The 27971-nt window shown below is 49.2% G+C and overlaps 1 long non-coding RNA gene across 1 annotated transcript in view; it reads right to left on the reverse strand.

Annotated features, from left to right (window-relative positions):
* Nucleotides 1–5891: 5891 nt before the first annotated feature.
* LOC144827615 (uncharacterized) overlaps nucleotides 5892–27971 on the reverse strand; it is a 57554-nt gene continuing 35474 nt past the window's right edge. Inside the window, exons 3-4 of the long non-coding RNA XR_013610269.1 lie at nucleotides 7317–7415; nucleotides 5892–6211 (exon numbers count right to left, since the gene is read on the reverse strand). This is a non-coding gene — a long non-coding RNA (uncharacterized LOC144827615). The remainder of the gene's footprint in view (nucleotides 6212–7316; nucleotides 7416–27971) is intronic.

Raw genomic sequence — 27971 nt, forward strand, 5'->3', positions numbered from 1 at the left:
TACCTGCAGCAGCTGCGTCCGGGTAGCAAGCTAGGAGCAGCACCCCCACATCAGTGGGTCCACCCCACCAACCTAGACCCAAGCCCTTGTCTGTTGCAGAGGCAGCCAGTCTAATGACGACTCCAACGCTGACGAGCAATGATGTTAAAATTGACTCATCGCAAAGTCGTACCCAATCAATGCAGGAAACTCAGATAAGTGGGCAACAGCAGCAACCACCCTCAATAGTAGTTGTTCCTCCCTAAATAGGGGCAGTTCAGGAGTTCAAACTTCCTGCAGAGGAAGAAGATCAAGCCACTCTCTCAGAAGATCCTTTGTCTTCCAGATCCCTAGCAAGAAAAAGGAAGGTTAGTCCATCAAATTCTTCGGCAAGCCCCCTTTCGGATGATCTACATGCCACCTGGAAGCCCCCTCAGTCTGAGAGTGAGACAAGGCTAGGGAAAAGGAAGTTCCAGAAGTCTTAGAGTTATGTAGGTAGATTTAGAAGGGGAGGATGTTGATGAGCCAGTTATCATGGACATTAGTCCGGCGCCAGTGGAGACAGACATTACCCCATCTAAAATTTATGTGAGGGAAGTGACATGGATACCACCAACACAGATGACACCATCAACGTCACCTCCAGCTTCCATATTTCACCGGCAGCGACCTACATCCACCATAACCACCTCAGTAGAAGGTGGTACTGGCGAAAGTCAAACGTTATGCCCACCTACCAGTTCATCTGACATTGCAAGTGGCACCAGCTGCCCCAGAAAGTTGACCTCCCCAGGTGGAACTTCTTTTTGGTTAGCAGGAAGGAGGTGAACATGGCTATATGCTCCGTTTGTGAACAAGGTGTTAGTCGGGGTAAGCTCGGTGGAAACTGTAGTACCTGAGGCCATATAACCCATCTGAGAAAACACCACTTGATCCCATGGGAGGCGCAACTTAGTGGCCAAAAAACTACACGTGTTGTTGGTGGAGGGGATGAAGAAGATAATCCATCATGGTGGAAGGTGAACAAGAAGGAGACATTTTCTCTGTTACACAAAGCAGCCCTGTCCCCAGCAGTGCAGTGGTACTGCCCACATCATCATCAGTAACATTGCAATGGCACAAGTGTCAGGCTGAGACACCAAGAGACACCAAGAGAGTACAGCAACAAAAATAATGCGATGAGCCTAACATCTGGCATCAAGAAGTCACCTGCATCAGTGGCACCAGAAAAGAAAAAATTCCCGGCTACCATTCTCAGCATGTTTAGGTCGGAGGGGCAGTATGAACGCAACCACCCAACGGCACTTTTGTACAACGCAAGGCTGGCTAAAATGTCAGCACTGAACCTCCTCCCTTTTTCTTTTGTGAAAGGAGTGGATTTTCTTGAATTTGTGGAAGCCATCTGCCCGAAATGGATGGTTCCCAGCCAGTCCTATTTTGCCAGACTTGCTATTCCGGCACTACACCGTGACGTGCTGGAATTGCTCGAATAAACTTTGCAGCAGAGTGCTGTTCACACTATCTACCTGACATTAGACATGTGGACCAGTTGCCAAGATACTGATTACATGTGCATCATTGCACACTGTATCTCTTTTGTGGGGGTTAGGGAAAAGATATCTGCAGCAGGTGTTGTTGACACTGGTGAGATTTTTAATGCCACTTGGAAACATGCAACTGTAGCCATGTTCGTCATGGCAAAATCTCATACTGCTGCAAACATTTTGGAAGACTTTGACTTCGAGGTCTTTGAATAGCTGTGATCAAGAGGGCTTAACATTGGTTTTGTTGCCACGGACAGTGGCAGTAATATAGTTAAGGACATGGCAGGGTCCTGTATTTGGCTCACTGCATTAACATAATTGTTCAAGATTTTCTAAAAAAAGAACACAGAGTCAGCAACCTACTGACCTCCTGGAGAAGAATCTGCACATAGTTCAGCCATTCTTTTAAAGCCCGAAAACAGCTGAGGATCATTCAGCATGATAGTAGAATGCCAGTTAAAGCACTCGTCCAGAAGGTGCCAACACGTTGGAACTCAACTTATTACATGCTTGAATGTCTGTTTGAGCAGTACAGACCAAGCAATGAAAATGTCATGCAAAGAGGGGATGCTACTCTGAAAGGCATGATCATTGAAATGGACCAATGGGGCCCAGTTAAATGCTTGACAGAGATGCTACTTCCTTTCGAGGTCATCATATGTGAAGTCAGCTATGAGGACTATACTATGGGCCAAGCTATCCCATTGTTGCACATGCTGCAGGAACAGCTTAAGGGGGTGTCTGCAATGTACGCTGGTGTGAAGGAAAAAAAGAAGCGTATGAGTTGGTGGGGAGCTTAACCCTTCGCTTATCTGAAAATACAAGGGTGCAAAGAGGCAATGTGCCATTACATTGGTGCCACAATTCTGGATCCACGGTACAAACCATTACTGCATACTTCCATTCCTTTGTTAGATAGGGATGTTGGCAACTACAAAACTTGGATAACTATGGAAGCCAGTCAGCTAGAAAAAGAACAGCCGGGAATTAGAGGTCCGCTACTCCAGGGCACAACAAGTACTGCAGGGCAGCTGGCTTCAAGTTCAACTTCAGAGCCTGAGGGCAGAGCGGTTGGTTCACAGCAGCCAAAACCACCAACAACACCAATAAAAACATCAACTACAGCAACAAGAACAGGAGCATCAGCCCCAAAATTGGTACAGTAATGGTTTCTACAACAAGGTCTTAAGTCCAGGGCTGAGGCAAAGTCAAAAGAGGCCAAGCAAAGAGGAGCACCCATGAGCATCGTCCTGATGGTCCAGGCCTATCTGGATGACCCAACAGAGTTCTACTTTGATCAAAACCCTTTGCTGTATTCGTATGGGAAAAGGCGCCAATGGCCAGTGCTCAGCAGGCTGGAGATAAACTACCTGGCTTGCCCTGTCGCAAGTGTCTCTTCTGAGCATGTTTTCAGTGCTACTGGTGCCGTTCTCACAGTAAGAAGGACCAGTCTCTCACCCCAAAACGTGGAGAGGTGAAACATGATCAAAATGAATCAGCACTTTATACCACCGGATTACACCATACCTGAAGTAGCACAGCAGGAAGATGATGACAGCGACTCAGGTCATGGAAGTAGTGTGGAGTAGTGTGTTAGGTGACCTACTTCTGGGCGAACCACCAGAGTATGAGGATGTGCTCTACTTCCCTGACAACTAGGCTCTTTCAATTTCCAGTTACTTTCTTTCTTTCTTTGACGCCCCCCCCAAAACAAAATACAGCTAAGGAACATAATTTACTTTATTATTTATTTGTGTGTGTCTTTCTGGTTCACAAATCCATCCCCACCATCTTACTCTTTTTTTTGCCGGATCAGAGTTGCAACTCTGTGCAGTCAATGAGGAAGTAAAATCCACTCCAGACTTGCCCAAAAGCCATTTCTCTCAAGCCAGACATTGGATGGAGAATTCAAATAAATGCGTGTCTGCCTCCTACCCTGTGCCCTGACTATCTATCTATCCTTTCCTAACCTAGAGGTACTGCCCCGGAAGAATAGGTAAATGATGGCATGCATTGCACAAAGAGTGATTGTTGTTTGTTGTGAATGTCTATTCTACAAAGTGGCACAGGTCAATCTTTCCCTTCTTAATGTTCATTAACAAAATTGTACTACTACAGGCCAATCCATTGAATTTTGAGTCAGGAGTGGATGAGTCTGGAGGACTCATTCGGGAGTCAGACACTGTTTGTACGGACTCGGAGTTGGACACCATGACCACCATACTCGCAGTCAGAGTAAGGTCAGGAGGATCAGAAATGATTGATGGAATAACTCAGGGCGTGCCATCAGAAGAAGATGGATTGTTTTCAAATTCACTGAAACCAACCAATTTGAATGATTGATGATGACTTTGCAAATGGCCTAAAGGTAAATAACAACAGGGACCGGACCTACATGTCTTTGTAGTGGTGGTGGGTGGCGAGTGTAGTGTGACTGACTGCGGTGTATTGATTTTTTACTTCATTTGGAAAGTGCTATGTTGCTGTGTATATACTATGTATGTGTGTTCAATGCTGTCAAGTCCAGAACTAAGTGGAGTTTAGGTGGGAGTGGCCTGTTGTTGGAGGTAACTGCCGGAAACAGATTCTGATTTAGCTATGCTGCCTCTGAAAGTTTTCTTGTTGCACTCCTCCTTATGCAGTTTAACTTTTTGCTTTTGCATTGATTTTTCAATATCCTTTTTGTTTTTCCATCTACAGGCCCTTTACGCTGCACCATACTGGAAAACCAACTCACACTTACCATACCAAACAGCATCCGCCAGGCACCCAATATTCATGGGTGGACAGTCCAATAGGAATGCGAGGATGCAACTCCCACTTTACACAGTATCCTTTTTTTCTTTTCAATCATTACGACTGTGTGTGTTGTTTATGTTTGCTTTTTATTGCTACAGATAATTTAATTGTCTTTGCTATCTTTCTAAGCCCCGTACAACAGATGATAAATATAATGCATGTAACTTGGGTCTCTCTGGGGGCAGACAGACAATTGCATAATAATATACTTCCCTGTACTTGTCTAGGACCACTCATCATCATGCATGCATTTCCTTTTCCTCCCATAACAGATTTATGATGGTTGGTTGCCAAGATGATTGTTGTCCATGTGTAGTGTTTGTCTTTGTCAAATCTTTCCCTCAATCCCTCTTCCAAACCATTCATCAAAGCCCTAACCCTCTTCCCCTAGGCTGTGTGATTTATTTGAGGAGTGACTTAACAATTTTTACACTATTAAATGATTAAATATGTGGAGGGGCAGATGTGGTGAAAGCAACACAACAACTCATTGCAGAGTGAGGAGGATCTTATTCTTAACTAAGTTCATATAGGCCACATTGGCAGTATATATTATACAATATCCACCCCAGCCAGCAAAGTGTATGATTTTCTTTTCAGAGGAACATCTTATTGTCAGCATCATCATTCATGTTCTATATTAATTTGCGTCTAAGCCGATTATGCTTGTCTATTTCGTACAGTTCGTAGTAGCTCAACACTGTTCTGATTAATTAAATGTTTCCTTGCTTATCATACTGTCTTCTTGTGTCTGAGACTGAGTCTGTTCTAATAGTCTAGTCTCTGGTTACTGTCATTAAGCTTGCGTATAATAATAACAACATTGACCTAGCTTTTTAAAATGTCAGTTTGTTAACTTGCCTTTCAATGAATAGTCCCCACTCTCCGAGTCCTTATCCTACAGTTCTAGTTCACCTAGGATGGAGTGTAACCTCGCTTCAGTACTGGCGAGTTTGCCTTCTAAATCAAAAGAAACGCTAGCAGTGCATACTGCTGCTACTACCACCACCATGATGGCACCTTGGGAAACCTTGGAGCCCTTGCTTCTTCTACTCAGGTAAGAGAAGTGAACTGTGGTTGATTGATCAATGTTGAACGACAATCCTTCTATACAATGGTAATTCACCCCCAAACTCCCTTCGAGTCCTTAGGAGTTAATAAATATTATATAGTAGTAGCAGGGTAGACTGCAGACACTAGGAGAAGAGAGTAGCAGGACAAGGGAGGATACCGCAACACTATTTTGTTTACACTATCATCAGACTTTTAAAGCTGGCTGCCGCAAAGGCAGCACTGAGAAGTAAAACAAACAGTCAGTAACCCTGCCACATTTTTGAAAAATCATTCATAATCATAAAATGTAAAATTATGAAAAGTTTATTATTCCCTGAACAAAATACTAAACCGACAACTGGCCCACCCCTCTCCCTAACCCCAAGCAATGTCCAAGTGGTATTCAAGAAATGTCCATAATAAAGAAAACCCAACAAACCCCCAACTCCCACCCAAAACAGATTTCAAAAGGGGCAGAAGGGGAAGAGAGCACTAACGGTAGGTTATGAGGTTCTGGAGGTGCCTCTCCACCTGTTCCTTTCTGGCTTTAATATCCACGAGCCTTTGCATGATGCAGCGCTCATAATTGTGGAAATAAGGGGGAGCAGCAGTGCTGGTGGAATGTTGGGGGTGCCGGCAGGCACCCATTGGACCGCAATGACAGTGTGGTGGTGCGGTGGTTGTTGGGGCCAGGATGGGGCCCGGGGCATCTACAGCAGCTTCTGCCTCATCCTCCTAGGGCACCAGGCGCTGGTACTTGGCCCTGATGGCCTATATTTTCCGCCTTCGGGTTCATGCTGTAATCTCCTGCCTGGTCGGTGGAGCAGCAGGAGTAGCTACATATCAAGAAAGAAAAAACGTCAAACTGTAAACAATGCTCTTAGCAAAACACATGGAAAATTATGCCATGGTACTGGAGGGAGGTGATTATTTATTTATTTATTTATTTATTATTACAATTTGTAAAGCGCATACGTATGCCCGTGGGCGTCTTGGCGCTAATTGATGATTGATGATGATTGATGATGGGTGGGTAGGCAGGATACATAATGTTGCACTTGAAAACTACTGTGAGTCCAGGGATGAGTCTGAAATACCACCTCCTCCATTTGAATTAAAAAAAACTTCGAAAAAAACATTCCAGGCAAGTAAAGGTGAGACGAACACTAAAACAGGGGAGCACCATAGTTCCTTATTCTCCTTCCCAAGGATTTTTACATTCATCTTTGCATTGTTCTTCGAGTATTTTATTTTTTATACTTCACCCTTGGCTTTGCTACTCACGACCATTTAAGTTTTTGGACATTCTCTCAATCCACTCTTCACTATTGAAACTACCCATCCATCAATATAGCCAAGCCATCCATCCAAAGTACCAAACATCGCTCTCAGTCTCACTCTAGTCTCATGATCTCAAGTACAAACCTTTCAGCAACATACATTTGTCATTTGACATTTACTCACCCATGTGTCCTTAAGTTTATTTCAATCAAAAGAAATCACCACAGGATTCCAATCACCCTCCCAGGCAGTCATCCTTTCACACATACACTTTCACCCACCCAGGAAAGCTTAATTCCTACCCGTATACCAACCTTTCATCCATCCTTCACCCACCCATGCATCCAAACTATCAGCCACCTATAGTACTATTTATGCATCTGGCGTTTTCACCCACACATCCATCGCTTCCAGTCATATATAATACATTTTATCCAACCTTTCCCCTTCCATCCTTCCCTTTTCCAACAACCCATAGTTAAAGGTTTTGTTTATGAAACGTTTTCTGCGGAGCTGAAGATAGGAGCGGCCATTAGTTACTCAGCTCAACTTCAACTCCTGCTGTGTTCACCTGTCGTTCACAAGTCAACAAGACTACACCTTTACAGTGAGCTTATAATTATAATTAATTGTCAATAATAAGCAGGCAATGTGACTCACCACCACCCGCCACTGCCGCTGGCTCACTCCTTTCTGCTGCCACATCTGCAGACTGGCTGGCACCATATGTGCTGGCCCTGGCACTGATGGTCGGTGTGGCTAGAAAAAAAAGATTACACATTTCTTAGATGCTAGATGTACCTCCCCGTAATAATTGTTTTATACAAAATTAAAAAAAACTCCACACACATCATTCACTACAATTTGGGTATATTACACACTGTATCTTCTATGAAAAATATCAGGATGGGCATTTTGTTTCTAGAAATTTTTTAAAAAGCCTGAAGTCAAGACAAGAGACAAGCTGTTAAGGAGTGGCTGGTGCTGTTGATTGATTAATCTGATGTTTTGAAAAAAAATCGCATGTGGCAATGTGCATGCAAACTGCATGGCAGAGGAGTAGCAGTAGTACTATGTAACCATTGGGTTTTCTGGGTCTTAGGGGTCCATTAGGATGTCGGGCGGTGGCACCACCACGGTGGTGGCGGGTCGGAAAAACAGCTTTTTCCGCCTGCGAGCTGCGGTTCTCACGTCCGTCACATTAGGATAACAAAACATAGGTCAATTCCCGTCCACCGCGGAGCGACGTGCACCGCCATCAAAGTGCGCCCGCCACCGCGGCGGCAGGAGCCAATCGAGACTCTCCGCCGTGCCGAATGACGTCCACCCCTCTCGACAAATTAAGATGGCCCAAACAAGCTGACGCACCGCAGCAGAGACACCGCCCAGCCTGAGCAGGCGGAAAGTCGACAGCGGAGCGCGAACGCCGAGACCCGGTCATGAATGCCATGGACCCAGCCCTCCATTTGCATCCGGTGATGTACCTGCTACAACACTACCACCAGATGGGCCGCTGCGGATGATGCTGCAGGTACGCAACTACACATATGCTACACACTACACACATGCCGACACAGGGCCCAAGCACCACACAGACACCCTGCTGGGGGACACAACACATCCACACATCACCCACCTGACAACAAGGCACCCCTCGGCATCCGGAACACACATCGTCCGCCGCGGTCAACACATGCGCACTATGCAGAAGGCAGGGCCACTCCTAGGCAGGGCACAAACACCTTAGGGACACACCACCCCCATTCACACATCAACACACCACAACAAGTCAAAGGCCAGGTGCCCATCCCGTGCACCACCCAGGCACATCAACAAGCACTGCAACAACAAGCACAATGCACACCCTCTGCACCACAGAACACACAACCAGGGACACAGTCACTGCAGGAGTGGCTGACAAGGAGCACACAACACCAGGGCCACACACACACAAGACTCACAATCCCTCCCATTACATACACAAACAAACACACACCCTGGGTGTAGCCACAAACACAACACACACACAGGGATGCCCCAACAGATGCCTGCACCAGAACAACATACAAACACTACAGGAACACATACTGAACTCCAACAGAAACAGACATACCTTGTCAGCCAAACTGGGGAAAAGCAATGGGAGCACAGACACAACAGGAGTATACAACAACATCACTCAGGAACAAAACACACACACTATAACACTAATCACACAAGAAGTGCATCTGCCACACCAAACCGACCACAGATGCACATGAAACCCCAATCAACAAACACCACAAGACATCAGGGGATGCACATCAGGCAATGCCAAGGCCACATACACACAGCACTGCATGCACAACAAGCAGTGTGTGCATAACAAGCACAACAGCCACACACACACATGATTGACACAACCGCATCACACATACCACAAAACTGCACTGCACAAATACAAAAGCACACCCAGGAACTCAAGCAATACCACAGCCATCATCCACCCATCCAACACAACAACTACACATGGACCATTCTGGGATACAAGAGCCCAGCCACCTCCACCAGAGCACTGGCCAGCACACACTGCTGAAGTGCACATAACCACTACAGAATGACCAATAGCACACGTACAGCACACATAAACCATTGGGGCCATTGGGGCAATGTCCAGAGTGGAATAACAATCATGGCCCAAGAACTGCACCACAAAGCACAAGCCCACAAATGAAGTGATGTGGAGGCACACACACATGGAAACCAAGGGGACAGCTCACATCAAAGTGAAACAGCCTGCATGTCAGTAGCATACATGTAAGGGGTGTACCACACACAAATAGAGGGAGGGAACACCCACAATGGCCAGGCACAAGCGGCACACATAGGGGATGGACCAAACCCACACACACCATGCCATACAGGAGTGGAAAAACCACCATGTGCTTGCAAGGCATGACAATCACAATGCCAGTGTGGAGCACCAGGCCCACACAGTGTACACAAAAACACCCAAAACACATTGAGGATCAACCAAACACAACACTGATGTGCAACTCACACACTTTGCAAAGCTGTGACTGGAACTTCTCCCGCCTTTCTCGAATCCTTAGTCACTCCCTACTGTCCGGCATGTAACTTACGGTCCTCTCATCGCCAACTCTTGGCTGCACCTCCAATTAAGCTAAAAAAATACGGTGGCTGTAGATTCGCTCATTTGGCTCCCAAACTCTGGAACCAGCTGCCCCTCTCGCTTAAATCTTCCAATTCCCTCCTGGAATTCAGAAAACTCCTGAAAACCAGTCTCTTCACACAGTCTGGCTAGTTCCCCTCTTTCACATTCCTCAGCACCCACCCAGCGCCAGGAAACTTATGGTGACAGAGCGCTATAGAAAACCCCTTTAAGATAAGATAAGATAAGCACACTTCAAACTTACAAACACAACAAGGAGGATTCACACACAACACCATGGATACACCAACACACAGCACAGTGCACTCCAAACAGCTCACACAAGTGCATACAATCCTCTACACAGGTCAAGACAAAACCAACAACAGGAATACAACTCCTGGGTGACACATGTGTGTCCCCCACAATACAGGGGCACACATACATCCACTACAAACTGACACCTTTCACACTGCACACCTCTGCTACACCCAAGACCACGCATCTCATGTAGGCCATGGTACCAGGACCAAGGGCCAACACAAGATGACCATAAACATACAAGGCTGGACACACAGAAAGGAAACCACACACATACTTCATGACATATCCCAGTCAGCTCCTAAACATTTGCACAGCATCACACCCGGTGCTGGCAGTGTCCCCCAACCAGACATGTGAACAGTGTAGGCAACAGTAGCAAATCACTATCAAGATGGCTGCATGGCAGCTAAAATAGCCATCACACATGACAACATTTGCATGGTCAGAATGGACTGAAGACCCTGGCACCCCTGTCCAAAAATATGATGCCTGCAAAGAGCCTTGCAATGTTGAAGTAATACAAGGAGCATGGTTCACAGGCAATCAAATGCAAACAGAAACAGAACTTTAATCAGCAAGGACACTGACAAAACACAGAAGTAACTGTATTTATTCACACATTGCACAGATGTAGCGGTACAATAATTGTAGACAACAGCAAGGCTCAAAATGATGTACACATGCTAGATACCATGCACAGGTGAAACACAAACAGGAAGGCCAGTGTCCATAGCACAGGGGAGCGGCCAACACAGCAGAGCAACAGGGCCAGTGTCCATGGCAGGGGATAATACAGCACAGCAGAGCAACAGGGCCAGTGTCCATGGCAGGTGAGAGTACTGCACAGTAGAGCAACAGGGCCAGTGTCCATGGCAGGTGAGAGGCCAACACAGCAGAGCAACAGGGCCAGTGTCCATGGCAGGGGAGAGTACAGCACAGCAGAGCAACATGGCCAGTGTCCATGGCAGGTGAGAGGCCAACACAGCAGAGCAACAGGGCCAGAGTCCATGGCAGGGGAGAGTACAGCACATCAGAGCAACAGGGCCAGTATCCATGGCAGGTGAGAGGCCAACACAGCAGAGCAACAGGGCCAGTGTCCATGGCAGGTGAGAGGCCAACACAGCAGAGCAACAGGGCCAGTGTCCATGGCAGATGAGAGTACAGCACAGCACAGCAACAGGACCAGTGTCCATGGCAGGGGAGAGTACAGCACAGCAGAGCAACAGGGCCAGTGTCCATGGCAGGTGAGAGTATAGCACAGCAGAGCAACAGGGCGAGTGTCCATGGCAGGTGAGAGGCCAACACAGCAGAACAACAGGGCCAGTGTCCATGGCAGGGGAGAGTAAAGCACAGCAGAGCAACAGGGCCAGTGTCAATGGCAGGTGAGAGGCCAACACAGCAGAGCGACAGGGCCAGTGTCCATGGCAGGTGAGAGTACAGCACAGCAGAGCAACAGGGCCAGTGTCCATGGCAGGGGAGAGTACAGCAAAGCAGAGCAACAGGGCCAGTGTCCATGGCAGATGAGAGGCCAACACAGCAGAGCAACAGGGCCAGTGTCCATGGCAGGGGAGAGTACAGCACAGCAGAGCAACAGGGCCAATGTCCATGGCAGGTGAGAGTACAGCACAGCAGAGCAACAGGGCCCGTGCCCATGGCAGGGGAGAGTACAACACAGCAGAGCAACAGGGCCAGTGTCCATGGCAGGGGAGAGTATAGCACAGCAGAGCAACAGGGCCAGTGTCCATGGCAGGTGAGAGGCCAACACAGCAGAGCAACAGGGCCAGTGTCCATGGCAGGTGAGAGTACAGCACAGCAGAGCAACAGGGCCAGTGTCCATGGCAGGGGAGAGTACAGCACAGCACAGCAAAGCAACAGGGCCAGTGTCCATGGCAGGTTAGAGGCCAACACAGCAGATCAACAGGGCCAGTGTCCATGGCAGGGGAGAGTACAGCACAGCAGAGCAACAGGGCCAGTATCCATGGCAGGTGAGAGGCCAACACAGCAGAGCAACAGGGCCAGTGTCCATGGCAGGGTGGAGTACAGCACAGCAGAGCAACAGGGCCAGTATCCATGGCATGTGAGAGGCCAACACAGCAGAGCAACAGGGCCAGTATCCATGGCAGGTGAGAGTACAGCACAGCAGAGCAACAGGGCTAGTGTCCATGGCAGGGGAGAGACAGGTGCAGGGGCATCGGTGCCAGGTGTGAATGTGACTCGTCCCCTCTTAGTGACACGGATACGGGCAGCACCAGAGGAAGTGGATGGGAGGCTGGGGACTGGCCGCTGGGTGGTAGATGATGATGCAGACTCCCCATCCCCTGTGCCTGCCAACATGGATGCATCCCCGCTGGCATCAGATGATGTGGTACTCTGTGTCTCAGCCACGGATTCCTCCTGCATACTTCTGGCCCCCTCAGATGCACTGGTGGGCTCTGTGTCACTGGCCTCCGCTGCAGCTGTAGTGCTACTCTCGCCATCACTGGTTTCTGGCTCATGTTCCTCCGTGGTCTCTTGCGAATCTGCATTAGAGAGAGATACAGGGTTGTGTAAGTGTCATCATCTGGTCACATGTATTACAAGCAATGCAGTACAGGAGATGCCCAAATCTACATGGTAACCGCCACACCCTGCAATCACTGTGCAGCAACACACTACATAGACCACAACAGTGCCTGTAACGCACAAATTAGCCATGTTCCTGCAACACAGCACTACTCCCTGCCCGTAGATGGAGTGCCCCACCCCCCAGCTCTCCCTGCCCTTGGGAAATGATGTGGATTCAACACTTATTACCAATGTCAGACCTTCAGGGAACAGGAGGGGACAATACACACATCTATTACGTCATTACAGTCCACAATGCCAAGTAGGCCATAGCAAGCACCATGTGGTAACCTGGGGCACATTGTTGTCTGATGTGTGGGCCTCAACGATCATGGTGCATGCAAAGTAGGCATACCTGAAGTCACACTCAGAAAGTTGACACTGCAGTTCACCCCATTATGGATTCCCCACACTATCCCAATGAAGAATGACCATGTGGAGCCTAACCCATCTGGCAATGCGAAAGTACAACAGGGATGATCAGCTCAGTAAGGCCAGGGTGGGTCAATGCCTGATAGAACGACACATCACAGCAGCCACTCACATTACACAGCACATCACAGCACCACACGCACATCACATGGGTCTCCGGTGCCACAGGCCCTGTACACATGCATCCACTCCCAGCAAATGTCACCCTCCCCAGATACTCACCACCCCTGCCTTGCTGCCAATGCTCCCTCAGACGTGCATCCAGGTCTGGATGAGTCACTGCCAAGATGCGGCCCATCAGTGGAGTCATGCTGCGCCGTGCCAAACGCCCTGTGCGTGGTAGCAACCCCAAGGTCATCTCTGCCACTTGCTTTGCCAGCTGGCTGATGTCGTCCCACCTCTTGTGACAGTGGGTGCGTCGTCTTTTTGAAACCCCCAGGGCTCGCACCTTTTCTGCAATGGCCCTCCACAAGGCCTTAAGCTGGTGTACCTTGAGCTGCAGGTATGAGAGAAAAGAAGGGTAAATGTCCAGTTACACAATGTCAGATACCAACATCTATCAGAACAGTAGCAAGACGAAGACTCATGACTAATTGTAACCTCCCTCCCTCCAAAACTGGGGGACCCCTCACAAGGGCACTATGCATGGCCCAGACATTTGTGATTGCATGCACACATTGGGGCGTATATGCTCCATGATATTCCCACAAATGCATGATGCCACAACACAATATGCATCGACAGAAGTGTGTAGGTCTACAGTAATCCAGGGCATAGAAGGGGCATATCTACTATTCAGTGTGAAGGAACTGGAGCAAGGAGCATGTAAGTTTGGTGATGTATAATCATGTTGGTGGGCAGGCACTGAATCTACTCTCTGGGTCACACTGACTCAGACTACAGGTGCACACAGAAATATTCACACATGCAAATACTGTCCTGGCACCTACATGGCTATCAACCGTTGGCTCTGTATGTCTGACAACGTAACACACAACACACACACACACAAGTCCAGGCATATAAAAGAGTGACATTGTGACACAAACACTCCCTTGTCCTGGAGACAGCTTGTCTGTCAGTGTTTCACATGACACCACACCACCAGGCAAATACTGCAGCTGCGCAACTACACGTCTGACACCCCCCTGCCCTGCAGCTACCTTCATGGTGACTTACCACTACATTGGGACCACCAAACAGCCTTGGGTACTGTGTCAGCACCTCGTCCACAAGGACCTCCAACTCCTAACTTGTGAATGGACTGGCACGGATCTTCTCTGTCCTTGCTATCCCTGTGGACATGTAACACCTGTGGTGGAAGTGAGTGGTGAGGGATCCCAGGCAGCAGGATCTTCAGGCAGCAGCAGGAGAGGATCCCAGGCAGCAGGCTCTTCAGGCAGCAGCAGGAGAGGGTCTCAGGCAGCAGCAGGAGAGGGTGCCAGGCAGCAGGCTCTTCAGGCAGCAGCAGGAGAGGGTCCCAGGCAGAAGGCTCTTCAGGTAGCAGCAGGAGAGGGTCCCAGGCAGCAGCAGGAGAGGGTCCCAGGCAGCAGGCTCTTCAGGCAGCAGCAGGAGAGGGTCCCAGGCAGCAGGCTCTTCAGGCAGCAGCAGGAGAGGGTCCCAGGCAGCAGGCTCTTCAGGCAGCAGCAGGAGAGGGTCCCAGGCAGTAGGCTCTGTGAGCAGTGGAAATGTCAGGCTCACTCCCACAGATTTATAGCCCCCTGGGGTCATTTGGAAGCTGCAAAGCAGCAACAATTGGTTGTCCAGGTCTGCCTCTTTCAAAAGTATCCAATGACCGCCTCCGCGGAGTCGGAGCACACATTCCGCGACTTTCAAATCTGCATCATGCCACTGCGATCATCGCTCCCATTGGCTGTTGGCAATGCTCCATGGCGGTGATGCACCACGGGTGCCCGGGGTGCGCTACCGTGATGGTGCATCATTCAAAAGTATCCAATGACCGCCTCCGCGGTGGCAGAGCACTGCCGGGGACAGGCAGTAGGTACCGCGATGCATGCGGTGGAGCATGCCCACATGCCCATATGCCAATGGCTACCACACTTGTTAAGGGGGTGGTGCTGGTGTCACACCGCCGGGGGCAGGCGGTAGGTACCGTGATGCATGCAGCGGAGCATTCCCACCGCCACGTACACATGTCCATATGCCAATGGCTACTGCACTTGTGAAGGGGGTGGTGCTGGCGCCACACCGCCGGGGACAGGTGGTAGGTACCGCGATGCATGCGGCGGAGCATGCCCAGCGCCATGTGCACATGCCCATATGCCAATGGCTACCGCACTTGTGAAGGGGGTGGTGCTGGCGTCACACCGCTGGGGACAGGCGGTTGGTACCGCTATTTTCATGACCATTAATGGCTATGTCAATCCTGAAGAGTGTATCAGTACACAGCAGCAACATGGTGAAGGGCACATCATTGTACACACTATGCCATACTTCCATGTCATCCACAAGTGGACGCACGTTCAGTGTGACACACTTTGGTCTGTGGTCCCTGCCATGTTTGTTATGCATTTGATGGCTGATGATGCTTGACACTCTTGAGCTGGTGTTAATGATGTAGTACAAATCAATTTGTTGTGGGTTATTAATGACCTTGACAAGGCTTGTGTCACTGCATTGTATCGTATCAGACTGGTGCATTCACAACAGCTCATGCACACAACTGAAAGTTTTCCTGATACTGTGATCATTGTGTTGATGGATGTGTGCAGAGTTTACATGATGCATTGAGGTGTGTCAGGTACAGCAGATGGGTATGATACAGACATGGTAATTTCAAAAACATTGGCGGATGTTGCAGCACCTTGCTTGCACATGTGAATTGTGTTCTCCAGTATGTGCGCATTCACATTCCCCGATGTGTTTGTGGCACTTGTGTATTGTCAGTGGAGAGGTGTGCCCTCTGTGTGTATCAAAAGGCCACCCATGTAACCTGGTGTGCCATGCATCTCTCAGGCAGTTTTTGTTTTCCCATGACCTCATTGATGGTATGTGCTGTGGCTATCTCATGATGGTTGTCACTGACATTTTCAATTTTACATCTCAACTAGGAAGAGGCCAAATCTCCTACGTCACCTGACAGTGCTGGAGGACATGGAGAATGAGGCAATAATACGGAAATTCCGCCTGGATAGACCAACACTGAAGATCCTGTGTGATCTATTGGAGCCCCACCTGCAGCCTCACCGTCACTATCCAACGACATTCACACCCACTTACAAGGTGATGGCTGCACTCCACTTTTTTGCTACAGGCTGTGGTTAAGGCCTACCACCGGGACATCCGCCTCGAAAAGAAAGCCTATCTTGCGGGGAGAATTGAAGCGGCCTCGAACTCCAGTAAGGAGATTTTTACCATTGTTCGAGAATTCATTTCCCCTCGGACTATCGCATCGGAAGAGGTGCCCTCAGAATCCTGGGCGGCGGATCTTGCTTGCTTCTTTACAAGCAAGATTAAACTCATCCAGGACTCTTTTCCATCTGGAGTACCTGTCAGGCCGCCGATATCCGAGGTTGGTATGTCTCCTCCTGTCGTGCAGGGCGCTATATTGGCCGAGTTTCCATCTCTGCCAGCCTCCGCCTCTTTAGCGCTTATGGGCAATTTCAAATCCGGGTCTCCGCTTGACCCCTGCCCAGCTAAGCTCTTGGGTAAATTGGCGGAGGTGGTCAATCCACTGGCGCACCCTCTTCTCAACCTTTCGTTGAGTCAGGGAGTGGTTCCGCCAGTGTGGAAGCAGGCAATGGTCATCCCGCTGCTTAAAAAGCCGGGGCTTGACCCGAAGGTTCCAGCTAATTACAGGCCAATTTCGCTGCTGCCGGCTCTTGTAAAAATCTTGGAGAAGCACGTTCAGTCGGTGCTCTCCAATTTTCTGGAGTCCCATGAGATCTTACATGACTCCCAGTCGGGCTTCCGTTCAAATCGTAGCACCGAGACCGCGCTCCTTGAGGTTTCTGAAACCATCAAAGGGGTGCTGGATACCGGGGGCAAAGTCATGCTGGTGTTGCTGGATTTGTCGGCGGCTTTTGACACCGTCCCCAATGATGGCCTGCTCGCAAGACTCTTTGAGATTGGTCTTCGGGGGACGGTGCTCAGATGGTTTTCGTCTTTTCTAGCCGGCCGCCGGCAAACGGTCTGGACATCACCTGACACCGCTGTGATGCCGCCTTTGGGAGTCGGGGTTCCTCAGGGCTCTATATTGAGCCCGACCCTTTTTAACATCTTTATGACCCCTTTGGCGGCGGTGGCGGAGTCATTTGGTGCCCGGATCGTGTCGTATGCCGACGACACCCAGCTCCTTTTCTCTTGTGAGAGAGGGGCTGACTTTGACGGGGAGAGTATCCGGAATTGCCTTGGGGCGGTGTTCACATGGTTCCATCTGAACAGCCTCAAGTGCAATTCCGACAAATCTGAGGTACTCTTCTTCGGGTGCTATACAGAGCCTAGCTGGCAGGCCTGGTGGCCCATCGACATGTTCCCTCCGTCCGGTTCTTCCCCCATGGCTAAAAACTTGGGGGTTAAGATGGCCAAGGGGCTGACGATGAAAGCCCAGATCTTGGGGGTGACCGGCACCTGCTTCGGCCTTTTAAAAATGTTGCGGAGGTTTTTGCCTCTCTTGTCAGAGGAGCACAGGAGGCTGACTGTGCAGGCTCTGATAGGCTCCAGGTTGGATTATGCCAACATTCTTTACCTGGGCCTACCAGAGTACCTGTTGCAGCGGCTTCAAGTTGCGCAGAATACGGCGGCCAGGGCCATTTTTGGTCTAAATAGACGCACCAGCGTCACCGGGCTATTGGTGACGCTGCACTGGCTACCCATCCGCAAACGGATCGCCTTTAAGGCTATGACTTTGGCCTACAAGGCGCTCCATGCCGTGGGAGCAAAGCATCTCCAAAAGAGACTGGCCTTTTACCACCCGGCTCGTTCGCTGAGGTCTGAATCTCTACTTTTGGCGGCTGTCCCTCGTGTTAAGAGAGCTCGCCTGGGCGGCCGATCTTTCAGTCTGTTGGCTCCACAGATGTGGAATTCGCTTCCGCTCCCACTTCAGGGGGCTACTACTCTCCTTGATTTTAGAAGAGGTCTCAAAACTTGGCTGTTTACCCAGTAGGTTCCCTAGCAGTCCCTCTTTTTTGTCTGTTTGCTTTTTACTCTTTTTAACTGTGTTATGTTACTCTGAATTAATTCTCCTTACCTAAAGCGCCGGGACACTCTTTTTGAGTAACCGTTGCGCTATACAAAAGAATAAATAACATAACATAACATAACAGGTTCCTTCCAGGAGACCATGGCTAGCGCTGGAGGGATGTCGCAGCCCATGTTCAGCATGGTGCTGAGGGATGTTCTTGCAGCCATGATGCTGTATCGGAATCGCTACATCCATTTCCCTAGGGGAGGAGAATTGGCTGCCGTGAAGGGGGACTTCTATCCCCTTGGGCGCATCCCACATGTTGTTGGTGCCATCGATTGCACCCATGTAGGTCTGGTGGCACCACAGGCGACGGAGCACATTTATAGGAACCGCAAACATTATCATTCCATCAATGTGCAGGTGGTGTGCCTTGCAGACATGACCATGTCTCATGTGTGTGCAAAGTATCCGGGCTCGGCGCATGATTCGTACATCATGAGGAGCAGCATGATGCTACGGATGATGGAGAATCTGCATCCCGAGCGTGCTTGGATTGTGGGTGAGTATGCCTACTGATATGGAGTGCTGTGTGTTACCTGATGCACTCTGGCTGTGCAACATTGCAATGGGTGTTTGTCATTCACAGGTGACTCAGCATATCCCAGTAGGCCACGGCTGTTGAGCCCCCTCAGGAATCCCAGGACCCCGGCAGACATCCGCTACAATGAGGCCCATGGCAGGACCCGACGGGTAATCGAACAGACTTTTGGCCTGCTGAAGTCAAGATTCCGCTGCCTTAACAGGACCGAAGGTGCACTGGCATACTCGCCTGGGAAGGTGTGCAAGATCGTTGTGGCATGCTGTATGCTGCACAACCTGGCCATCGACAAGGGGGTCCCCCTGCACCTGGACGATGGTGAGGAACCAAGGCCACCACCTGCTCAAGGACCTGAGTCCAGTGATGAGGACAGTGGAGAGGAGGAAGGAGTAGACCTGCGCCAGCAGCTCATTGACCGCTACTTCACTTGAAGGTGGGTGACGAGGTACAACGTGCACATTGTCTGGTGTGGTTGCTGTTGTTGTGAAGGGCTATGCGTGGATGTAACCGACAGGCACACGTTCAGTCACCTGTGTGTGGTAAATTTGACATTGACATTCCATATGGGGACGTATGCTGGACCCTATTTGTTCACACCTGCAGCTCATTGTCTAGTATGCCTGTTGTGTCTTATGTATGTTTTGTGTAGTGTTCTGCCTGTGATGCTACAATGAGACCAGTGACTGTTGTTCTGTTGTGTCTCCCTAGGTGCTACAGAAGAATACTGCCCTATATACTGTACATCATTTGGACACATCATGGACATTGTCAACACTGTAAATGTTGCACTAAAAATGATAATGCACAAAATCAGGTGCGTCAGGTATTGTATTTTGAAAGTGGACATGTGAATTGTGCGGGAATATTTACATGAAGGTGGGGAATGAGCAGTGAGTTGACAGTCCTGTTCGATGAGATGCAAGAGTAGACACCACATGAATGTGGTGACCCAGTCCAGCAGACAGGTGCCATTGCCAAGGAAATGGGGGGAAAGACAGTCCAAACAGTGAATGCAGTGGGGAAGAGGGTTGTCATCACGGCTGGCTCCGTGACTGGCGTCTGGCAGGTGCTTTGCCTATGGAGACTCCCAGGCTCTTCTTTGGACGCCCCCTATATCTTTTTTCGGTGGGGGGGCCTGCTGAATGGCCAGCGGCGTCAGAGGACTCGCCCCTCTCTGTTGGCGCAGGGGAGGATGGTGCACTGTCATCCTGCGGCACAACAGGAGGGGACGGAGGTGGGGGTTGGGACACAGGCCTGTCCCTCTGCAACGCCACTTGCTGGCCCATGAGGTCCACCATCTGTCCAAGGCGGTTGTTGATGGACCTCATCCGCAGGATGAGCTCCCTTAATAGTTCATCAGACCGGCCACTTTGTCCCTGGACTTCTTGGTATGCCTCCACAACTCTGGTGAAGTGGTCCAGGGATGGTGTCCACTCCTGCCGAGGTCTGGTGGTGACCCTGGCCCTCCCACCTGCTCTGCTGCCACGGACCTCTTGCCTCATCACTGTGGGTCCACGCACTCTCTCCCTGCCCTCCACAGTTGTTGCTGTGGGCTGGTCATCCCCTGGGACAGGGAGGGTGCTGCAGGTGGTACTGGTAGTACTAGTGGTAGTGGCGGTGGCGGTGGTGGTGGCTGCGGTAGAGGCAGAGACCGTGACTAGCAGGGGTCTGCTGCGCTGTTGTTGCAGCAGACGTGGTGGTGGGAGGATGGGGGCCTGGGACCTCTGGGTCTGTGGCACACCAGATGGGCCAGGCCAGAGCTCATCGTCCAAACTGTCCTGGGAGTCCACATCTGAGAGTCCATGTGCCGGGGTGGAGACTGGCTCTGCTGGTCATTGGGGTGGTCCTCAGCAGTGAGTTCTTCATCACCTGTGGAGTAGATGGGGAATGGTCAGTGTTGGGCACTGTGCAAGTATTGTGTCATCTGCGTATCATCGACTGTCTGTACACTACACAGTTATGAAGTCACCAGTAGTATAATTCATGGCAAGACAGTGTGTAATATCATAGTGCAGAGGAACATCATTTACTCATACATGCTGAATGTCAATGCAAAGCATGCAATTCTCGTTGCCTTTAGGGATGCACGTCTACCACACACACACACATCAGGAAGAGTTAAGATAGCTACCTACCTGTTAGGTGAGGGTGGAGAGTGCAATGACTTACACATGCTCATGGGTGGGGGTGGCCTGTATTCTGCCCAGCTGTGGGCCAGGGGGCATGTTGGGAGTGGTAATGCAGGGCTCCCTCCAACAGACAGACATCACAAGCAAGATAGCTACCTACCTGTTAGGTGAGGGTGAAGAGTGCGATGGCTGACACATGTTCCTGGGTGGAGGAGGCCTCCATGCTGCTGGAGTGTGGGCCAGGGGGCATGCTGGTAATAGTGATACAGGCCTCCCACCCCCCAAACAGTGCTCCAATACAAGATGGCTACCTACCTGTAAGTCTGTTTGTTGAACTGTGCAATGGCTGACACTTGCTCCTGGGTGGGGGAGGCCTCCATGCTGCTGGAGTGTGGGCCAGGGGGCATGCTGGGAGTAGTAATACATGCCTCCCACCCCAAAACAGCGCTCTAATACAAGATGGCTACCTACCTGTAAGTCTGTTTGTTGAACTGTGCAATGGTTGCTCCTGGGTGGGGGAGACCTCCATGCTGCTGGAGTGTGGGCCAGGGGGCATGCTGGGAGTAGTAATACAGGCCTCCCTCCCCCAAACAGTGCTCCAATACAAGATGGCTACCTACCTGTAAGTCTGTTTGTTGAACTGTGCAATGGCTGACACTTGCTCCTGGGTGGGGGAGGCCTCCATGCTGCTGGAGTGTGGGCCAGGGGGCATGCTGGGAGTAGTGATACATGCCTCCCACCCCCAAACAGTGCTCCAATACAAGATGGCTACCTACCTGTAAGTCTGTTTGTTGAACTGTGCAATGGCTGACACTTGCTCCTGGGTGGGGGAAGCCTCTATGCTGCTGGAGTGTGGGCCAGGGGCATGCTGGGAGTAGTGATACAGGCCTCCCATCCCCAAACAGTGCTCCAATACAAGATTGCTACCTACCTGTAAGTCTGTTTGTTGAACTGTGCAATGGCTGACACTTGCTCCTGGGTGGGGGAGGGCTCCATGCTGCTGGAGTGTGGGCCAGGGGGCATGCTGGGAGTAGTGATACAGGCCTCCCACCCCCAAACAGTGCTCCAATACAAGATGGCTACCTACCTGTAAGTCTGTTTGTTGAACTGTGCAATGGCTGACATTTGCTCCTGGGTGGGGGAGGCCTCCATGCTGCTGGAGTGTGGGCCAGGGGGCATGCTGGGAGTAGTAATACATGCCTCCCACCCCCAAACAGTGCTCCAATACAAGATGGCTACCGACCTGTAAGTCTGTTTGTTGAACTGTGCAATGGCTGACACTTGCTCCTGGGTGGGGAGACCTCCATGCTGCTGGAGTGTGGGCCAGGGGGCATGCTGGGAGTAGTAATACAGGTCTCCCTCCCCCAAACAGTGCTCCAATACAAGATGGCTACCTACCTGTAAGTCTGTTTGTTGGACTGTGCAATGGCTGACACTTGCTCCTGAGTGGGGGAGGCCTCCATGCTGCTGGAGTGTGGGCCAGGGGGCATGCTGGGAGTAGTGATACAGGCCTCCCACCCCAAACAGTGCTCCAATACAAGATGGCTTCCTACCTGTAAGTCTGTTTGTTGAACTGTGCAATGGCTGACACTTGCTCCTGGGTGGGGGAGGCCTGTATCCTGCTCAGCTGTGGGCCAGGGGGCATGGTGGGAGTGGTAGTGCAGGCCTCCCTCCCCCATACAGGCCTCCTAAGCAAGATGGCTAGCTACCTGTTGGGTGAGGGTGGACAGTGTAATGGTTTTTAGGTATTGCAAAGAAGTACTTCTCAGTGTGTTGTTTGGCATTTGTTTGTACTTACCAGCCTCCGCTCCCCCGGCTACTCCTGTGAGACTCTCAGGAAGCAGTATAGCAAGCACCTTCTCCTCCCATGGTGTGAATGTTTTCGGTGGGATGGAAGTGCAACTGCCAGTCACGTTCGCCAGCATCCAGTTCTTGCTCCTCCTCTCCTTGACAACCCTCTTGAGATCATGCCACCGCTTCATGATCTCCTTCTTGGATCTTTTGGGTGGTCCCTACTGCTTTCACCCTTTGGACTATCCTTTCCCACATTTGTGTCCTCGTGGCTAATGGTGTCTGTTGGACCAGGCTACCAAACAGTTGTGGCTCTACTCTCACAATCTCATTGACCATGACTGTCAACTCAATCTCAGTGAATTTGGGCATTTTTTGTGCTGTCATGGTGTGTCGTAGTTGAGGTGTTTGTGGGTGCAGGGGTGTGGTGTTGAGGTGTGAGGTGTGTTGTGTGCTGGGGGATTGTTTGTCCGGGTGTAATGGTGGTGGTGCTGGTAGTGGTGGATGTGTTTGTGTGCTGTGCTCTTTTGCCTCTCCTGATAGATGTGGTGTATGGCCTTCTCATCTGGAGTGTTGCAAAGGATTGTGGTTAGTGAAGGGGGTGGCTTTATACTCAGCTGTGTGGGTGTGTCCAAGTGGAATTTGGGTGTCAGGTGTGTTGTGAGAGTTGTCCTGTGCTGTTTTATTTGTATTTGCATTTATTGCATTTATTTTTTTAATTTGTATGTGTGTTATGTATTTGGGGGGCATGGCTAATTTTATTTGTGCAATGTTTGGCATCACTGCGGTGATTTGGCATCGTCCGCCATGTTTTTCATGTCCCGTCCGCTGCGGTGGCTATGCTGCAGCTCTTCCGCTATTTCTCCCATTCACTCCTATGTACGTCCGCGGCAGTCGGTAACAGCGGTTCCGACCGCGACACCCTCGGGGATATCCTAATTTCCCGTGCGGTGTGTCCGCTGTCCTTGCGGCGGGTTGTTGCTTTTCTGCAGCTTTTCCGACCCCTGCGGTCGGTTTTTGACCATTGACGGCTTTGCTTGGCCCGCTACCGCCGCGGTCGGTTTTTAGTGGCGGTTGATCCTAATGTGGCCGCCGGTGTATCCGCGTTGCAGGCGGGCGGGTGGTTTCCGCCTCCATGGCGGTCGGGGTGGTTTTCCACCCACTATCCTAATGACCCCTTAGAGTACCATCACCAGGCAGTCCACAAAAGGGTAGAGGAAAGCTGACTGAAAAAACAGAAGAAAGGAAGCTACAGACAGATTAGTAACTAGAGACAGTTTGTCGTAAAGTAGAGAAACTTGAAATATAGAAATTAAGTAAATAGTTTAATGCAGGGATAACAAGAATTTAGAAATGGATACATCGAAGAGGATATAGATTTAGAAAAAAGGGGCAGACAAATTAGGGGAATAAATATATTAATGTTAACACCAGGAGGACATACTGGGGCCAGCAGAGCCTTTTGCCGAGGAACTCTGGGAGGCATCTCCAGCTCCAGCTCCCGGACCATCACCCGCCTCAGCCTTATTGTTTCCCCTAGATGCTGATGTAAAACATAAAGAGAAAAAAAATTAGTGGTAATAAATAATATCTCCCCAAAATATATTTGACAGTCAAAGGCAATCGCAATAACATTGACTTTTTGTAAATCAAATCAACTAGTAGCAGTATATCGCTGACCATCCTATCATATTAAACATTTTCAAAACCTATCTACCTAGTCCACTCTAATTCCAAATTTAGGAAACTGCATTTTGGAATTACTAATAATAAATTGAAACAAATTATAATGTTTACTTCTTCTCAAATCTTATTCATAATCTCTCAGTCTCAAGTCAACCCCCTTTGACGGGCCAATGCACTAATCACTAAGGGCCTTGTTATAATGATTACAATGATGTTGGGCGGACGCCATTGCGATTCTGGAAACACTCGACCTTAGGTCGGCACCGCGGTCACAACGACCGCAGTAGTCTACAGCGAATCAATGCGATCGCCCGTAGGCCATAAGGCGGTCCTAAAACTCCATTTGTCAATGGAAGCTTGTGTGGCAGGCCAAAAAGACCTGCAGCACAAACGGCCATTGAAAAATGGATGTTGTTGTTCACAAACATCCCTGCACCGTCCGAGTGGAATTGGTATGCACCACAAGGTTACGAAAACACAAATAACTATTTACAGAATGTCTTACATAATCATCACTAATGACATCAGCCCAAATGAGTGGCAACAAGTACAATTCAATAACTAGGTTAGTGTAGTAGCACCATGTAAGCTAAACACCTCTCTAGAATAACAGATTATTATTTAATATTTGAAAACTAAACTTATCTGCATGTAATCAGCATGCTAGCTATTATTTGGGAACCAAATATTAGCTATAGCATAGAACACACAAGTAATAATAAAAATTAATAAATTGAATAATTACTCACCTAGCCCTGCAACCTCAACTCCTAGCAGGTCCAGCAGGTCCTGCTCTCGGTGCAGAATGTCGGACCAGCAGTGCACCAACTGCTGATGAGTGCGCCGGACCCCAGAGCAGTGGTAAACTGCCCGGCACACCCTCTCCCAGTGCTTCTGTTGCCTCCTCACCCCAGACCCAGACCTGCTGACAGTGTGGACGAGAGGTGGCGCTGGATATAGAAAACTAGCACTGCCACCTCTACCATGGAAAACAGGGCACGGGGCTACACCCCTGCCTTGCACCACCTTCTGCAAGGAAGGCGGCCGCACCTTGGTGTTCCATTATCTGCCATGGGGCTGGGGAGAAAAAGAGAGAAAAAAGAAACTGGGAAGAAGAAGGAAGGCCTGGGTAGTAGTAAGGAAGTAGGAAAGTTACAAATTAAAGTACAAAACTCACCAAAAACACACAATAAAGTAGAAAAAAACACAAATGCACACTGAGAAAGACAATAAATAAAAAAGATGGGAAAAAAGTTTTAAAACCCAAGGATTACAGAGATTAAAGAATGATGAAAAAGTAGGCCCCAGCACCATATAAAGAGTAAGAAACAAGCTGGCCACACCCATGTGCTATCGCGTGGTGTAGTTTGCAAGATATTTCCACCCGAACACGCAATTTGCATTGACGTACGGCAGAGAACGGCACTTGAATGGGTGGGTCAAGCAACTCCACGTAGAGTGGCTGAGTTTTTTTGAAACTTCGCAGGGTTTCGCATAGCTCTGCTACGCGACCTCCACTCAGGCCTACACTGAATCAGCGCTACAGCTTGCCTCAGAGTCATTGAGACTCACTTTTGCTGGGGGTAAGATGGCCGCTCTGGTAATGTTGGTCCTGAGTGCAGCCTTCGACACCGACTACCTCTTGAACGGCTCTGGTGGTACAGTATTGGGGACCTAGCTCTGGGATGGCTGGCTAATTTTCTTCATAAACACACCTTTCAGGTAACCCAACCGCTGTGTATGTACATCTGAGATCTCACTGCAGCAGGGATTACCACAAGACTCTGCTCTCAGCCCGACCTTATTTGGTTTATATATTCGCCGCCTTGCTGATGTGATTGGGCATTAGAACCATGTCATACATCAATGATACCCAGCTAATCATCAGCTTAACGCAGGGTGTAGGCGCTTCTATGGCCGGTTTTAGATCATGTCTTTCAGCAATATAGATGGTCTGCAGCTGTCTTAAGCTGAATGCTGAAGAAAACAAGGTCCTGGTTATGGGGAAACATCCTTTGATCTGGTCCAATACATGGTGACCATATGCTTTAGGGCAGACCCCAACTCCTAAACTGAAAGTTAAGAACCTCAGCATCTGATTTGACAACACTCTTACTTTTGACAGCCAGACAGCCAGTCTTGCCAGTGTCTGTTTTGGTATTTTAAAAATGCTATGCAAGATCCTGGTTCTTTTTCCAGGTGTGGCCAGAAAGACAGTAGTCCAAGCCCTTAAGATCTCTCAGCTGGACTATTGTAATGCACTTTATCTCATGGCCACTCAAACCAGTCTACGAATGCTTCAAAGAGTACAGAATACTGCAGCTTCAACGCTGCTGAACATTCCTAGATACTCCTTGATGGGATTAGCTCTCATCAAACTTCATTGGCTTTCAATCAAGGAAAGAGTAACTTTTCAAGGTTTATGCATTTTCCACAATATCCTGAACATGAGAGAACCCTGATATCTTCATCCGCTGATCAAACCTTATAATTCTAGCAGATGTCCCAAGTCTGCAGGAGCAGCACTCACTGGGATCCCCATGGTGGAAAGATCACAAATGGGCAGTAGTTCATTCAGTTTTCTGGCTGCCAAATTGTGGAACACCCTCCTGGCCGATCTGAGACAGGAATGGTCAGAAGTGTTATTTGGGAAGAACCTTTATGCCTGGCTTTTTAAACAATATTAAAAAGGCCTAGCAATGTGTATTGGACCACTGTGGAGCTGTAATCCTAGTGTGTGGACACTCCAAATAGAGTAACCAGGAACTCTACAAACTTTTTAACATAACATAACATAAAGAGTACTTGGAATTTCCTGACTCCTCTACAATGCTCCAAGGTGGCTGCAGAGATAATGTTGAAGTGACAAGCCCTTTGTATGAAGGCAGAGCACAGCCTATCCAGTTGCAAGTAGGACTGTACACAGCTCTTGCCCCTCCCCAATCCTGCCAGCAGATGGCCCATTCAGGCACACATAATCCCTGTACTGTGTGACTATCTGGGAGGCATTTACACAGTCTGTCAGTTACACCAAGTAGTGTGACCCAGGAGAGGTGCAGGCACCAAAAGCGCAAAGAGTAGGAAAATGGCAACTTTCTAAAAGTGTCATTCTCAAAATTGTAATCTAAATTCTGACTTTACCAATAAAGAGGATTTTTAATTGCAATTTCATAGATACCAAGCATGAAATGCTTATCTGTCCTCAATCAAAATTCAGAACGTATTAAATGTAATAAGGAAACCCATTGTTATCCTATGGGAAAGATAGCCCTCTCAATAGTGAAAAAACATATGTAAATATTTTACCTAACCAAGACATGTAAAACTTAGAAGTATGTGTCCAACCTTATAATTACAATGTACCCTGCCCTATGGACTACCTAGCCCTACCTTCAGAATGACATAAAAGGGGAGTTTAATGCTCAGTAAGGGGTTTATAGTGGAAAGTATAATC

The sequence above is a fragment of the Lissotriton helveticus genome, chromosome 4_1 (assembly GCF_964261635.1).
Source record: "Lissotriton helveticus chromosome 4_1, aLisHel1.1, whole genome shotgun sequence".
In the NCBI taxonomy this organism is placed as follows: Eukaryota; Metazoa; Chordata; class Amphibia; order Caudata; family Salamandridae; genus Lissotriton; species Lissotriton helveticus.